General features: G+C 42.7%; 1 pseudogene; it reads left to right on the forward strand.

Moving 5' to 3' along the window:
* Positions 1-276: 276 nt before the first annotated feature.
* Positions 277-2,777, forward strand: LOC112087831 (annotated as a pseudogene).
* The last annotated feature ends 12,338 nt before the right edge of the window (positions 2,778-15,115 follow it).

The raw sequence follows: 15,115 nt of genomic DNA on the forward strand, positions 1-15,115 counted from the left end.
TCTTTCTAAGAGCCCATTAAGCCCAGCCCATCTATTTAACCTCTATATAAATACCTAATTAAATCTCTAAAACTCTCATTAAGCTCCTAATCAGCCTTAGCCACCTTTTTCTTCTCTCTTTCTCTCTTCTCTGCGCCGAGCTGCTCTCTTCCCTCTTTCTCTCTGCGTTTTCTTCTTCTTCCTTCTCTCTCCTGGCCGTGTCTTTCTCTCTCCTTGCCGCGGCCGCCGCCATCCTCCAAGCCTCTCTCTTCGCCGAAGCTTCCTTGCCCAGCTGTGATGTCTGCGCCGCCTCCTTCTCCTTTGGGTGAGATGGGATCTGATTCTGATGGATCTCCTCTTAGATCTCCTTCTCCTTTGCCTCTTCCTCCAGTCTCTCAGCCTTCTAAGCCAAGGTGAGGGCTCTGTGGCTTCATCCTCTCTTACATATGCAAGGTTGTCTTTTAAGTGACCTTTTCTTAGATCAGGCTTAGATCTGCTTGTTAGGGCTGTTAGAATTGTTTAGGACCTGGATCTATGTTGCCTGTCTGCTGATGATTGCTGGTGGAATGAGATAATTAACCTGAACTTTGATCTAAACTTATTGGACTTTAAAATATTGATTGTGTGATGTTAACCTGATTATTGTTACTTTTTGTTACAATTGGTATCACCGAAAGTGCATCTTAATAATGGAAGGACCTTTAAGAAATGGATGATTCTTTGAAATGGATGATTGTGCATATAGATCTCTGATAGGACCCCTGGCTCCTGGAGGCGGGAGTCAGTGTTGTTTGTTGGCTATCGCTGTCGTGTGAGGCACGGCTAGAGCCATCGCTGGAGTGGATTAGCGATCCACTGTTATTGAGCCGTCTAAAGGGACCGCTGGATACAGCTTTCTGGTGAGACCGCTATGAGCAGCCGTCTGAGTGACCGTTAGTGTCATAGCCTGTCTTGGTGATTGCTGTGGACCAGTCTGTGTGACTGGCAGAATGACCTGACTAATGGGTATGGTAATAGGCCAGCCATTGGATGGGATTATTCTGGTTGCCTTTCCGGGTGAGGCATGGGGGCCCTACGTGGCAGTCCACTGTAACTGTCAAGTCCAGGGACCCGTTGCTTGTGTAGTTGCTTGTAGGGTTACCCTTGATTGTTGTGTGATTGATTGTTAGGAATGAAGTGTCTATATATAAGTAAATATATATATATATATATATATATGTTGCTTGGGCTTGCTTTAGGATTAGATCTCTTAAAACCAATTTATGCTAGTTCGATGATGTTGTAGGCCTCCTTAAGGTCCATCCTCACTGAGTAATCCCAATTACTCACCCCTCCTCTCCCCTTGTCTTTCAGGTTTAGTAGAGAGATCAGCTTAAGTCTGTGTTGTTGATTGTTACCTGGGCGTTTTCCTGACGATCCTGTGTGCTCACCAAATCGGATATCCTACCGGACACGGTTCGATGGCCGATCTAACATACCCGGTTCCCCACTCTCTTAGGAGCTTGGGATAAGGATGTTACATATACCATGTTCGGTTTCATATATGACAATTTTTTTACTATTTCACGTCTTCTGTGCATAGTCGTTAGTAAAAATATTTTTACAAAGTTATCAAGCGTGGAAAATAAATCATTTTTAGCTCAGTTATTTTTAAATTTTATTCTTATTGTCTTTATTTATTTTACAATATAACCACATAAATGTTACTAACAAAACTATTTTTAACCACTATTCATAACTATATTACTGTCATTTTTTTCTTAACTTTTTTTTGTACATTATCTTTTCCAATAATAATCTTCCACCATTTAAAATTTTTCAACAATTTGAAGAGAATTCAAAATTACATGTAAGCGACAGAATATCAAAACCTATAATGACTAAGGGCGTTTAAAAAAAAATTGGTTAACAGCGAGTTCTATACATAGACATTGGCTTTCACCATGCGGATGCAGTACAAGAAGCGTTTTACGACACTGATCGAGTAATGACTGTTTCTTTCCACAAATGTGGGGAGTTTCCTCAGCCAAGAACAGGAGAATTAATTAACAGACTATATATATGGGGTAGGAAAAGGAGAATATTATTCTCTAAACGCACCACTAAAAAATGGTTTGAACGATGCAAGTTTTCGCATACTTATTATTATCCACAAGGTTATGGAAGTTTATCAGCCAGAAGCAGTTGTTCTTCAGCGTGGGCCTGATTTATTAAGTGGTGATCCAATGGGTCAATTCAACTTCTCTACCCTGGGTCAAGTTCTTTGCCTCCGGTACAGAAGATCATTTAATATTCCTCTCATGTTCTTAGGTGGTGAAAGTTACTCTCTTCGAAATGTTGTCCGCTGCTGGTGCTATGAGGTCTCTTTCCATCTCCTTGGTAAACTTGGAGTCTTGGACTATATGTGTCTTCTTCATATCATACAAGTCTTGTTCTTTAGCGGTGTTTCTTTTTTGTTGCAGACAGCGGTCGCGGTTGGAGTAGAGCTTGCCGACAACCCATCCAATTCGTACATGGAGAAGTTTGTCTGAGATTATAGGCTTCATATCAGGCCAAACCACATGGCGAATTCAAATATACCAGAAGATATCGTGGAAATAAAATAACCTCCTTATACCATTTAGCTCTTCATTAGTTTAGCTTTAGCTTTCTAATAATACTCTTTGGCATTCCTCTGCCTTCAATAGTACACATTGCTAAGAAAACTTTCACAAGTAATAAACGCACCTAGTGTACAAAAACTCGACGTTAGTGAATATTCAAATGGGCTAAAAACAAGAGCACATATCCATATATGATTATTTTTTAAATAATAACTCATTGAAATAATAATTTTAACGTTACTTTTTTATTGAAATAACAATTTTAACGAGCTTACAAATACATCAACCATTTTATCGACATATTTTCTCTATTATATTTTTCATTCTCATAGTCTCCACTCTCCATCCTGCAATTTTTTCATATAAACTATGTTAATTTTTCCATACTCACAACACAATAAAATATATGCATTTGAAAATGATTGTTTCAAATACAAATATTCTATTAAGGGAAAAACTCTGATTTTATTATTTCCATAAGCAGTGTATATATATATTACATAACTAATGTATCAGAAACCCTAATGGGGCATGAAACATTAACCTGATGGTTAATGGGCCGGTTACTAGAAGTCCATTTGTTTATAACACTCCCCCTTGGACAAGGTAACCGTGCCTGTCACAAAACCGGGATCTCTATAATGCGCAGGGGAACGTTGCCTCATTAAAACCTTACCAGGAAAACCCAGTGGGAAAAACCATGGTGAAGGAAAAAGAGTACAACACGCATTACTCCCCCTGGTTTAGGCATCACTGTAGATCTCTAAGTCTACGCATTCCTATCTGATGAATGAGCTTCCGGAGTGTAGAAGTCGGTAATGATTTAGTGAATAGATCGGCTGAATTTTCGCTTGATCGGACTTGCTGAACCTTGACCTGACCATCCTTCTGTAGCTCATGAGTGAAGAAGAATTTGGGCAGAATATGCTTCGTCCAGTCACCTTTGATGTAGCCGTCCTTGAGTTGAGCGATACAAGCTGCATTGTCTTCATACATCACCGTAGGCTCCTTATCTTCGTCCATACCACAATCTGATCGGATATGCTGAGTCATGGACCGCAACCAAACACACTCTCTACTAGCTTCGTGAATGGCCAAGATTTCCGCATGGTTGGATGAGGTAGCGGCAATAGTCTGCTTCATGGATCTCCAAGATATGGCTGTTCCTACATGCGTGAAAACATAACCGGTTTGAGACCGGGCACAGTGCGGATCTGACAAATATCCTGCATCAGCAAAACCAACTAGACCATCCTTGTTATGGTTAGAATAAAATAATCCCAAGTCCTTAGTACCTTGAAGGTATCTAAGGATGTGCTTAATACTGTTCCAGTGCCTTTGAGTTGGACACGAACTAAAGCGAGCTAAGAGGCTCACGGCAAAGCAGATGTCTGGTCTAGTGTGACTAGCCAAGTACATTAATGCTCCTATGGCACTGAGGTATGGCATTTCAGGACCGAGGATTTCTTCATCGTCCTTCTTTGGACCGAATGGATCATTATCCAATCCAAGGCTCCTCACAACCATTGGGCTGGTCAATGGGTGGGCCTGGTCCATATTGAATCTCTTGAGTACCTTTTCAGTGTATGCCAATTGATGCACAAGGATTCCGTCATTGACGTACTCAAGTTGTAATCCCAAACAGAATTTAGTTTTGCCTAGGTCTTTCATTTCAAACTCTGCTTTTAAGCATTCAACTGTTTGGGCGATTTCACCAGATGTTCCAAGGATGTTCAAGTCATCCACGTATACTGCTATGATTACAAATCCTTTGTTTTGATATTTTCTGATGAAGATGCATGGACTGATCGGATCGTTTTCGTAGCCTTCTCTGATGAGATATTCGCTTAACCGGTTATACCACATACGTCCGCTTTGTTTCAGTCCATATAAGGATTTGTTCAGCCTAATGCAGTGTTTATCACGAGATGCATGCTTATCTTTGAGCTCAATACCATCTGGTAATCTCATATAGATTTCACTGTCCAGTGGTCCATAAAGATATGCGGTTACAACATCCATTAACCGCAAATCTAAGTTTTCTCTTATGGCCAGACTTATGAGGAATCGAAATGTAGTTGCATCCATCACTGGAGAATAAGTCTCCTCATAATCGATTCCGGGTTTCTGTGAGAATCCTTGTGCTACAAGACGTGCCTTGTATCTAACAACTTTGCCGAGTTCGTTTCTTTTACGCACAAAGACCCATTTGTTTCCCACTGGTTTAACATCGAATGGTGTCCTTAAGATCGGACCAAACACATTCCGTTTCTTTAAACTATTCAACTCCACGTTTATGGCTTCTTTCCATTTCAGCCAATCTGATCTACGAGTGCACTCAATTATAGATGTGGGTTCTAGATCCTCTTGCGTGTGCGCAATCTCAAGTGCTACCTTGTATGCAAAAGTTTCATTGATGTCGACATCTTTTCTGTTCCATAGAGAACCGAATATGATATAATTGATTGAGATCTCATTATTATCAATCCCTTCAGAACCTTGACTTTTGGCGTCCCAAACCTCTTGAGATGGTTCGATAGGGTAAGTATCAGCTGAGGCTGTATCCGTGTTCTCTTGAATCCCGGTTTCAATCATTGCACCTTTCTTTGATTTCCGGGGATTCTTATCTTTGGAACCTGGTGGTCTGCCACGTTTCTTACGTGCGTTAGACTCTGTAGCAACTTGACTTTTCCCTGAGGGGACATCTATTCGTACTGGTGCATTACAAGCTGGTATGTACGATTTGGTAACTTTGTTCGGGTCAGCAAAGGAATCTGGCAATTGATTAGCTAGCTTTTGTAAATGTATAATTCTTTGGACCTCTGAATCACATTCTAGAGTCCGAGGATCTTGCCATTGTGTGGATGTTTGATTCCATGAAAGTTCTTTTACCAGCTTGTCTGTCTCACCACCTAATCTAGGATATACCGATTCATCAAATCGGCAATCTGCATATCTGGCTTTAAACAGATCTCCTGTAGTTGGCTCGAGATATTTTATGATGGTGGGAGAATCAAAACCAACATATATTCCCATCCTCCTTTGAAGTCCCATTTTAGTCCTCTGTGGTGGTGCAATGGGTACATAGACTAAACACCCAAATGTTTTAATATGGGAGACGTCTGGCTCATGACCCGTTAGCAATTGGGATGGTGAATATTTGTGCTCACTAGATGGTCGTATGCGTATTAGTTCAGCGGCATGTAAGACTGCGTGTCCCCAAGCTGAGACCGGGAGTTGTGACCTCATGAGTAATGGTCTAGCAACCCATTGAATTCGTTTAATGAAGGATTCAGCTAATCCATTTTGTGTATGGACATGTGGAACGGGATGTTCAACACTTACCCCCATGGACATACAATATTCATTAAACGCTTGGGAAGTGAATTCACCAGCATTATCAAGACGTATAGTCTTTAATGGGAAGTCTGGAAAATGGGCTCGTAATCTGATGATTTGGGCCAATAACCTAGCAAAAGCCTGGTTCCTAGAAGAGAGCAGACAGACATGCGACCAGCGGGTCGATGCGTCAATGAGGACCATGAAATATCTGAATGTCCCACAAGGTGGGTGAATTTGTCCACATATGTCTCCTTGGATTCTTTCCAGAAAGTTCAAGGTCTCTTTAGACACTTTGACTGTTGAAGGTCGGGTAATCAGTTTCCCTTGTGAGCAAGCTGTGCACTTGAGGTGCTGAGGGAAAATAAAATTTGTTTAAGGCTGTGCCCTTTAGAATTCTGGACTAATTTACGCATCATGTTCGCACCGGGATGACCCAGGCGATCATGCCAAATAGTGTAATCTAAAAACCGTGCTTTGATAGCAGCATTAGCCTCAATCATACTGACTTTAGCATGGTAAATGCCAGTAGATACGGCGGGTATAGTTTCAAAAACTTGTTTATGGCCATTTATCATTTTAGTGATAATTAAAAACTCTTTGTTCCCTTCATCCTGAGTTTCGATATGGAAACCATTCAATCTTATGTCTTTGAAACTCAATAGGTTTCTCTTAGAACTGGGTGAGTATAAGGCATCAGAGATGTCTAGATATGTGCCATTTGATAACAACACATTAGCTTGGCCATGGCCCTCTATTAGGCTCGAACTACCCGCTATAGTGCTAATGTTTGCGGTTTTGATTACTAAATTTATGAAGTAATTCTTGTCTTTTAGAATGGTGTGGCTCGATCCACTATCCACAATGATATCCATATTGTTTTGCATATTTTTTCGCCAAATGGATTTCTGACCGGCTTATGATCTGGGAGCTAAAGACCACAGATATCTACTGGAAACTCCTGAGAATGATGGTCAGAAGGGAGGACGAACAGCTGCTACAATGGAGGAACCACCGCTTGGAAAGAATCACCCGCTAAGGTGGGACAGCGCCGATTGTTTTGAGTCTTGAGGGCGCGTCTGGTGTCGGATTGAGGAGAGGTTTTCACCACTAGATTCTTCTCATCCAGGGCTTCAAAATGATATGAGATCGCCTTCTAACTCCTTGTATTTTGAGAGATATGATCGTTTGAAGTTGAGCTTCGTGCTGATAACGTATTAAGGGAAAAATTCTGATCTTATTATTTCCATAAGCAGTGTATATATACATTACATAACTAATGTATCAGAAACCCTAATGGGCCATGAGACATTAACCTGATGGTTAATGGACCGGTTACTAGAAGTCCATTTGTTTATAACACTCCCCCTTGGACAAGGTAACCGTGCCTGTCACAAAACCGGGATCTCTATAATGCGCTGGGGAACGTTGCCTCATTAAAACCTTACCAGGAAAACCCAGTGGGAAAAACCATGGTGAAGGAAAAAGAGTACAACACGCATTACTCCCCCTGGTTTAGGCATCACTGTAGATCTCTAAGTCTACGCATTCCTATCTGATGAATGAGCTTCCGGAGTGTAGAAGTCGGTAATGATTTAGTGAATAGATCGGCTGAATTTTCGCTTGATCGGACTTGCTGAACCTTGACCTGACCATCCTTCTGTAGCTCATGAGTGAAGAAGAATTTGGGCAGAATATGCTTCGTCCGGTCACCTTTGATGTAGCCGTCCTTGAGTTGAGCGATACAAGCTGCATTGTCTTCATACATCACCGTAGGCTCCTTATCTTCGTCCATACCACAATCTGATCGGATATGCTGAGTCATGGACCGCAACCAAACACACTCTCTACTAGCTTCGTGAATGGCCAAGATTTACGCATGGTTGGATGAGGTAGCGGCAATAGTCTGCTTCATGGATCTCCAAGATATGGCTGTTCCTCCATGCGTGAAAACATAACCGGTTTGAGACCGGGCACAGTGCGGATCTGACAAATATCCTGCATCAGCAAAACCAACTAGACCATCCTTGTTATGGTTAGAATAAAATAATCCCAAGTCCTTAGTACCTTGAAGGTATCTAAGGATGTGCTTAATACCGTTCCAGTGCCTTTGAGTTGGACACGAACTAAAGCGAGCTAAGAGGCTCACGGCAAAGCAGATGTCTGGTCTAGTGTGACTAGCCAAGTACATTAATGCTCCTATGGCACTGAGGTATGGCATTTCAGGACCGAGGATTTCTTCATCGTCCTTCTTTGGACCGAATGGATCACTATCCAATCCAAGGCTCCTCACAACCATTGGGCTGGTCAATGGGTGGGCCTGGTCCATATTGAATCTCTTGAGTACCTTTTCAGTGTATGCCAATTGATGCACAAGGATTCCGTCATTGACGTACTCAAGTTGTAATCCCAAACAGAATTTAGTTTTGCCTAGGTCTTTCATTTCAAACTCTGCTTTTAAGCATTCAACTGTTTGGGCGATTTCACCAGATGTTCCAAGGATGTTCAAGTCATCCACGTATACTGCTATGATTACAAATCCTTTGTTTTGATATTTTCTGATGAAGATGCATGGACTGATCGGATCGTTTTCGTAGCCTTCTCTGATGAGATATTCGCTTAACCGGTTATACCACATACGTCCGCTTTGTTTCAGTCCATATAAGGATTTGTTCAGCCTAATGCAGTGTTTATCACGAGATGCATGCTTATCTTTGAGCTCAATACCATCTGGTAATCTCATATAGATTTCACTGTCCAGTGGTCCATAAAGATATGCGGTTACAACATCCATTAACCGCAAATCTAAGTTTTCTCTTATGGCCAGACTTATGAGGAATCGAAATGTAGTTGCATCCACCACTGGAGAATAAGTCTCCTCATAATCGATTCCGGGTTTCTGTGAGAATCCTTGTGCTACAAGACGTGCCTTGTATCTAACGACTTCGCCGAGTTCGTTTCTTTTACGCACAAAGACCCATTTGTTTCCCACTGGTTTAACATCGAATGGTGTCCTTAAGATCGGACCAAACACATTCCGTTTCTTTAAACTATTCAACTCCACGTTTATGGCTACTTTCCATTTCAGCCAATCTGATCTACGAGTGCACTCAATTATAGATGTGGGTTCTAGATCCTCTTGCGTGTGCGCAATCTCAAGTGCTACCTTGTATGCAAAAGTTTCATTGATGTCGACATCTTTTCTGTTCCATAGAGAACCGAATATGATATAATTGATTGAGATCTCATTATTATCAATCCCTTCAGAACCTTGACTTTTGGCGTCCCAAACCTCTTGAGATGGTTCGATAGGGTAAGTATCAGCTGAGGCTGTATCCGTGTTCTCTTGAATCCCGGTTTCAATCATTGCACCTTTCTTTGATTTCCGGGGATTCTTATCTTTGGAACCTGGTGGTCTGCCACGTTTCTTACGTGCGTCAGACTCTGTAGCAACTTGACTTTTCCCTGAGGGGACATCTATTCGTACTGGTGCATTACAAGCTGGTATGTACGATTTGGTAACTTTGTTCGGGTCAGCAAAGGAATCTGGCAATTGATTAGCTAGCTTTTGTAAATGTATAATTCTTTGGACCTCTGAATCACATTCTAGAGTCCGAGGATCTTGCCATTGTGTGGATGTTTGATTCCATGAAAGTTCTTTTACCAGCTTGTCTGTCTCACCACCTAATCTAGGATATACCGATTCATCAAATCGGCAATCTGCATATCTGGCTTTAAACAGATCTCCTGTAGTTGGCTCGAGATATTTTATGATGGTGGGAGAATCAAAACCAACATATATTCCCATCCTCCTTTGAGGTCCCATTTTAGTCCTCTGTGGTGGTGCAATGGGTACATAGACTAAACACCCAAATGTTTTAATATGGGAGACGTCTGGCTCATGACCCGTTAGCAATTGGGATGGTGAATATTTGTGCTCACTAGATGGTCGTATGTGTATTAGTTCAGCGGCATGTAAGACTGCGTGTCCCCAAGCTGAGACCGGGAGTTGTGACCTCATGAGTAATGGTCTAGCAACCCATTGAATTCGTTTAATGAAGGATTCAGCTAATCCATTTTGTGTATGGACATGTGGAACGGGATGTTCAACACTTACCCCCATGGACATACAATATTCATTAAACGCTTGGGAAGTGAATTCACCAGCATTATCAAGACGTATAGTCTTTAATGGGAAGTCTGGAAAATGGGCTCGTAATCTGATGATTTGGGCCAATAACCTAGCAAAAGCCTGGTTCCTAGAAGAGAGCAGACAGACATGCGACCAGCGGGTCGATGCGTCAATGAGGACCATGAAATATCTGAATGTTCCACAAGGTGGGTGAATTTGTCCACATATGTCTCCATGGATTCTTTCCAGAAAGTTCAAGGTCTCTTTAGACACTTTGACTGTTGAAGGTCGGGTAATCAGTTTCCCTTGTGAGCAAGCTGTGCACTTGAGGTACCGAGGGAAAATACCATTTGGTTTAAGGCTGTGCCCTTTAGAATTCTGGACTAATTTACGCATCATGTTCGCACCGGGATGACCCAGGCGATCATGCCAAATAGTGTAATCTAAAAACCGTGCTTTGATAGCAGCATTAGCCTCAATCATACTGACTTTAGCATGGTAAATGCCAGTAGATACGGCGGGTATAGTTTCAAAAACTTGTTTATGGCCATTTATCATTTTAGTGATAATTAAAAACTCTTTGTTCCCTTCATCCTGAGTTTCGATATGGAAACCATTCAATCTTATGTCTTTGAAACTCAATAGGTTTCTCTTAGAACTGGGTGAGTATAAGGCATCAGAGATGTCTAGATATGTGCCATTTGATAACAACACATTAGCTTGGCCATGGCCCTCTATTAGGCTCGAACTACCCGCTATAGTGCTAATGTTTGCGGTTTTGATTACTAAATTTATGAAGTAATTCTTGTCTTTTAGAATGGTGTGGCTCGATCCACTATCCACAATGATATCCATATTGTCTTGCATATCTTTTCGCCAAATGGATTTCTGACCGGCTTATGATCTGAGAGCTAAAGACCACAGATATCTACTGGAAACTCCTGAGAATGATGGCCAGAAGGGAGGACGAACAGCTGCTACAATGGAGGAACCACCGCTTGGAAAGAATCACCCGCTAAGGTGGGACAGCGCCGATTGTTTTGAGTCTTGAGGGCGCGTCTGGTGTCGGATTGAGGAGCGGTTTTCACTACTAGATTCTTCTCTTCCAGGGCTTCAAAATGATATGTAGATCGCCTTCTAAATCCTTGTATTTTGAGAGATATGGTCGTTTGAAGTTGAGCTTTGTGCTGATAACGTATTAAGGGAAAAATTCTGATCTTATTAATTTCCATAAGCAGTGTGTATATACATTACATAACTAATGTATCAGAAACCCTAATGGGTCATGAGACATTAACCTGATGATTAATGGGCCGGTTACTAGAAGTCCATTTGTTTATAACATATTCAATTTTGTATTTGTATTTAGTATTTACTAGTGTAAATATTTTTTTTTCAAACCATAACAACTTTATCTAGCATGAACGTCTTGAAATACTTCCTCTCTCTCTCCTAAAGAGTGCGACCTCCTAAGCGAAAAAGGTGCCGTCGTTCGCGTCCGTCCGCCGGCGTCTCTCACGGCGTCGGCCTCCGATCCCTGGCCCTCTGTCGGCCCCTTTCCCTCTGATGGCGAAGAAAAAACCAAAAAAATCATCCCCTGATAAGCCCCATGGCTGCTCTCCCCCCAAATCAAATTCTCCTGTTGCTCTTCCAATTTCGCCCGTTCTCGACCCTCTGCCGGTGCCAGTAGCTGAGATTGAATGCGCTCCGGTTGATGTGGATTCTGCTAGCCCAGCTGCCGTTGGCTCGTTTGACCCCCCTAGGTCAAACCCAAATTCGGATCCAATCCAATCTATTACCCCCGATTCTGTTCCTGAGATCGTTGCTCGCCCTCCTGATCCAGAAACGACCTCCGAGCCTCCTGTGACCCAAATTTCTGGGTCTGGCAAGGACGTTGCCGCTGCCCCTGTGAATGCTGATTCCGATGCGATATCACGCTCTCAGCCAAAGCAAGTGCAATCCCCGGCGGATACATGGAACTCCTTTGTAAAAGGGAATTCGAAACAGTTCAAGAAAAAGGGAGAAACTTTTACCCTTCCAAATGGTGAGATCTGTGTTAAGATCCCGAACCAGGTAATTGAAAGAAACAAAAAGTCATGGGACTTCTTTGTCTTGGGCCAGTTCTACTCAGAGCCTCCGTCGCAAGGAACGGTCCATAACATAGTGAATGGGATATGGAGCAAGCAATATAGGGATATCTCTGTGTCGAAGATGCCGGGCAATGCTTACCTGTTCAGGATACCCAATTCATTCACCAGAAATAGGGTCATTAGTCAGTGCCTTTGGCAAATTGAAGGGCAGACTATGTTTGTCACCAAATGGGAGCCAGGAATTGTGCCCGCTAAGCCTGAGCTGACCTCGGCTCCGATATGGTTAGAAATGAGAGACGTCCCTTTCCAATTCTTCAATGAGGAGTGTCTTCGGGAAATCGCAGGGATGGTAGGAGACCCGAAACACCTGCACCCCTCCACTGCAAACAAAACAAACTTGGAGGTTGCAAAGGTATTTACTATCATCGATCCAAGGATTTCTCTTCCTGAAGCTGTTAATGTCAAATTCGATTCAGGGGAGGTAAAAAGAATTCTGGTCTCCAGTCCATGGATGCCACCGATCTGCTCGTGCTGTAAGGAGATTGGGCATAGTGTCAAGAGATGTAGCAATGCGCCTATCTCCTGCCATCTATGCAAGTCTACAGGGCATAATCAAGACTCTTGACCCAAAGGCAAAAGTGAGGGCGGTAAACGGAAGAAAACCAGGCGTGGTAGATCGAGAAGTAAATCGAAAGTAACGCAGGATACAGGCCGATCCTTAAACACTCATCTATTCAGGCATCTGATTCCCCTGTCATTCTTCTGGGGTCTGGAAAGAATATTGTTCAGGGTGAGTCAAGTGGGACGAGGTCTGATCCTCTTGCTGAAACTGTTAAGGGAGTTGATGCTGGTAGCCTGAGAAGCGCTACATCTGATGCGGAGCATGATTCTTCTGATGTTCCGTCTGCAGACTCTGACCTTGAAGAGGGTCAAATATTGGAAAGTGCAGTATGGAATACAGTTCAGTCAAAGAAAAGACAGGCTGGAACGAAGGGAAATAGGGGCAAGGGCCCCAAATCATCTTAGATTATGTATACAGACCTAATTTGTTGGAATGTCCGCGGGTTTAATATATTCAGCCATAGGAAGGGCTTTAAGAAGTGGATTAAAGTGAATAGACCCATTTTTGGCGGCATTGTGGAGACTCATGTTAAACAGCCAAAGAATCACAAGTTTATTAGTGATCTTTTGCCTGGCTGGTCTTCCTCGGATAATTATTTATTTTCTGATTTGGAAAAAATCTGGGTCGTCTGGGACCCGTCTGTCAAGGCCACCGTTATTTCGAGCTCTCTGCAAATGGTGACCTGCGATGTGTAGCTGCCTGAGTCTCAGACAAATGTTGTTGTGTCGGTCGTCTATGCTTCTAACTGTGTCGAGGATAGGGCTAATTTGTGGATGGAGATCATTGGCCTATCTCAAAGCAATGATGTCGCTGGCAAATCCTGGATTGTCATGGGGGATTTCAACCAAGTCCTCCATCCAAACGAGCACTCTAAAGCTGTCAGTTTAAATGTGGATAAGAGAACCAGAGACTTCCGTCGTTGTTTGATGGAATCCGAGCTTACTGATCTTACCTTCAGAGGTAATACTTTCACTTGGTGGAACAAGAGAAAGTGCTCGCCTATTGCAAAAAATCTGGACCGGGTTCTTGTTAACGATAGTTGGTCTGCGGCGTTCCCTGCTTCCTTTGCTTATTTTGGCAGCCCTGATTTTTTGGATCATGCCTGCGCTAGTGTGGTTCTTAAGCTTCATTCAGCGCCTCAGAAGAGCCCTTTCAAATTCTACAATTTTCTCCTTCAGAACCCTAATTTTCTGAGTTTGATCTGCAACCATTGGCACTCTGAGAATGTGACGGGTTCAGCTATGTATCGGGTGTCAAGAAAGCTCAAAAGTCTAAAGAATGTCATAAGATCTTTTAGCAAAGACAATTTCTCGGGATTGGAAAAGAGAGTCTCTCAAGCCATGAGATTTTGCTTGAGTCGCAAAACCGCATGCTTGCTAATCCATCGATTGCTAACGCTGAAGCTGAAATCTGTGCCCAAGAAAAATGGCAAGTCCTTGCAAATGCTGAGGAAGCTTTTTATCTGCAGAGATCGAGAATCTCGTGGTTGGGTCAAGGAGACAGTGGCATTGCTTTTTTCTTCCGAATGGCAGCCTCCAGGAAGTCGGTAAATCACATCCATTACCTTCAGGATGATAGTGGAATTCGGATCGAGTCTCAGAAAGGCATCCAGGATCAGTGTATTGATTATTTTTCGAATCTTCTGGGAGGTCCGGTAGAGCCCCCGTTGTTTGTCCAAGAAGATCTAAACCTTCTCCTGCCATTCAAGTGCTCTGAGTCTCAGCAGGAATCCATGATGAAGGAGTTCTCTGATCTTGATATAAAGAACGCTTTCTTCTCGCTTCCAAGAAACAAAACGAGCGGCCCCGATGGGTAATCTGCCGAATTCTTCATTGGTTGTTGGGACGTTGTGGGTACTGAGGTTACAGAGGCGGTTAAGGAATTCTTTCAATCTGGCTGCCTTTTAAAGCAGTGGAATGCCACTTCGTTGGTTCTGATTCCCAAGGTCCCTAACGCGTCTTGTACTTCTGACTTCCGTCCTATCTCCTGCCTCAACACAGTTTATAAAGTCATCTCGAAGCTCCTGGCTCATCGTCTCAAAAGTATTTTGCCTCAGGTTATATCTTCGTCTCAGTCCGCTTTTATGTCGGGAAGGCTATTGGCGGAAAATGTGCTGATGGCAACGGACCTTGTTCAGGGATACAATCGGAGGGGTATTGAGCCAAGAGCTATGCTCAAAGTGGACCTGCGGAAAGCTTTGGACTCTGTTAGATGGGATTTCATCATTGGAATCCTCAAAGCTCTAAATATCCCGACAAATTTTGTTAACTGGATTGCTGAATGTATCTCTTCCCCTTCTTTCTCAATCACAGTAAACGGAGCTTCTGGTGGGTTTTTCTCGAGTACGAAG

Source organism: Eutrema salsugineum, unplaced genomic scaffold, assembly GCF_000478725.1.
Source record: "Eutrema salsugineum unplaced genomic scaffold, Eutsalg1_0 scaffold_16, whole genome shotgun sequence".
NCBI lineage: Eukaryota > Viridiplantae > Streptophyta > Magnoliopsida > Brassicales > Brassicaceae > Eutrema > Eutrema salsugineum.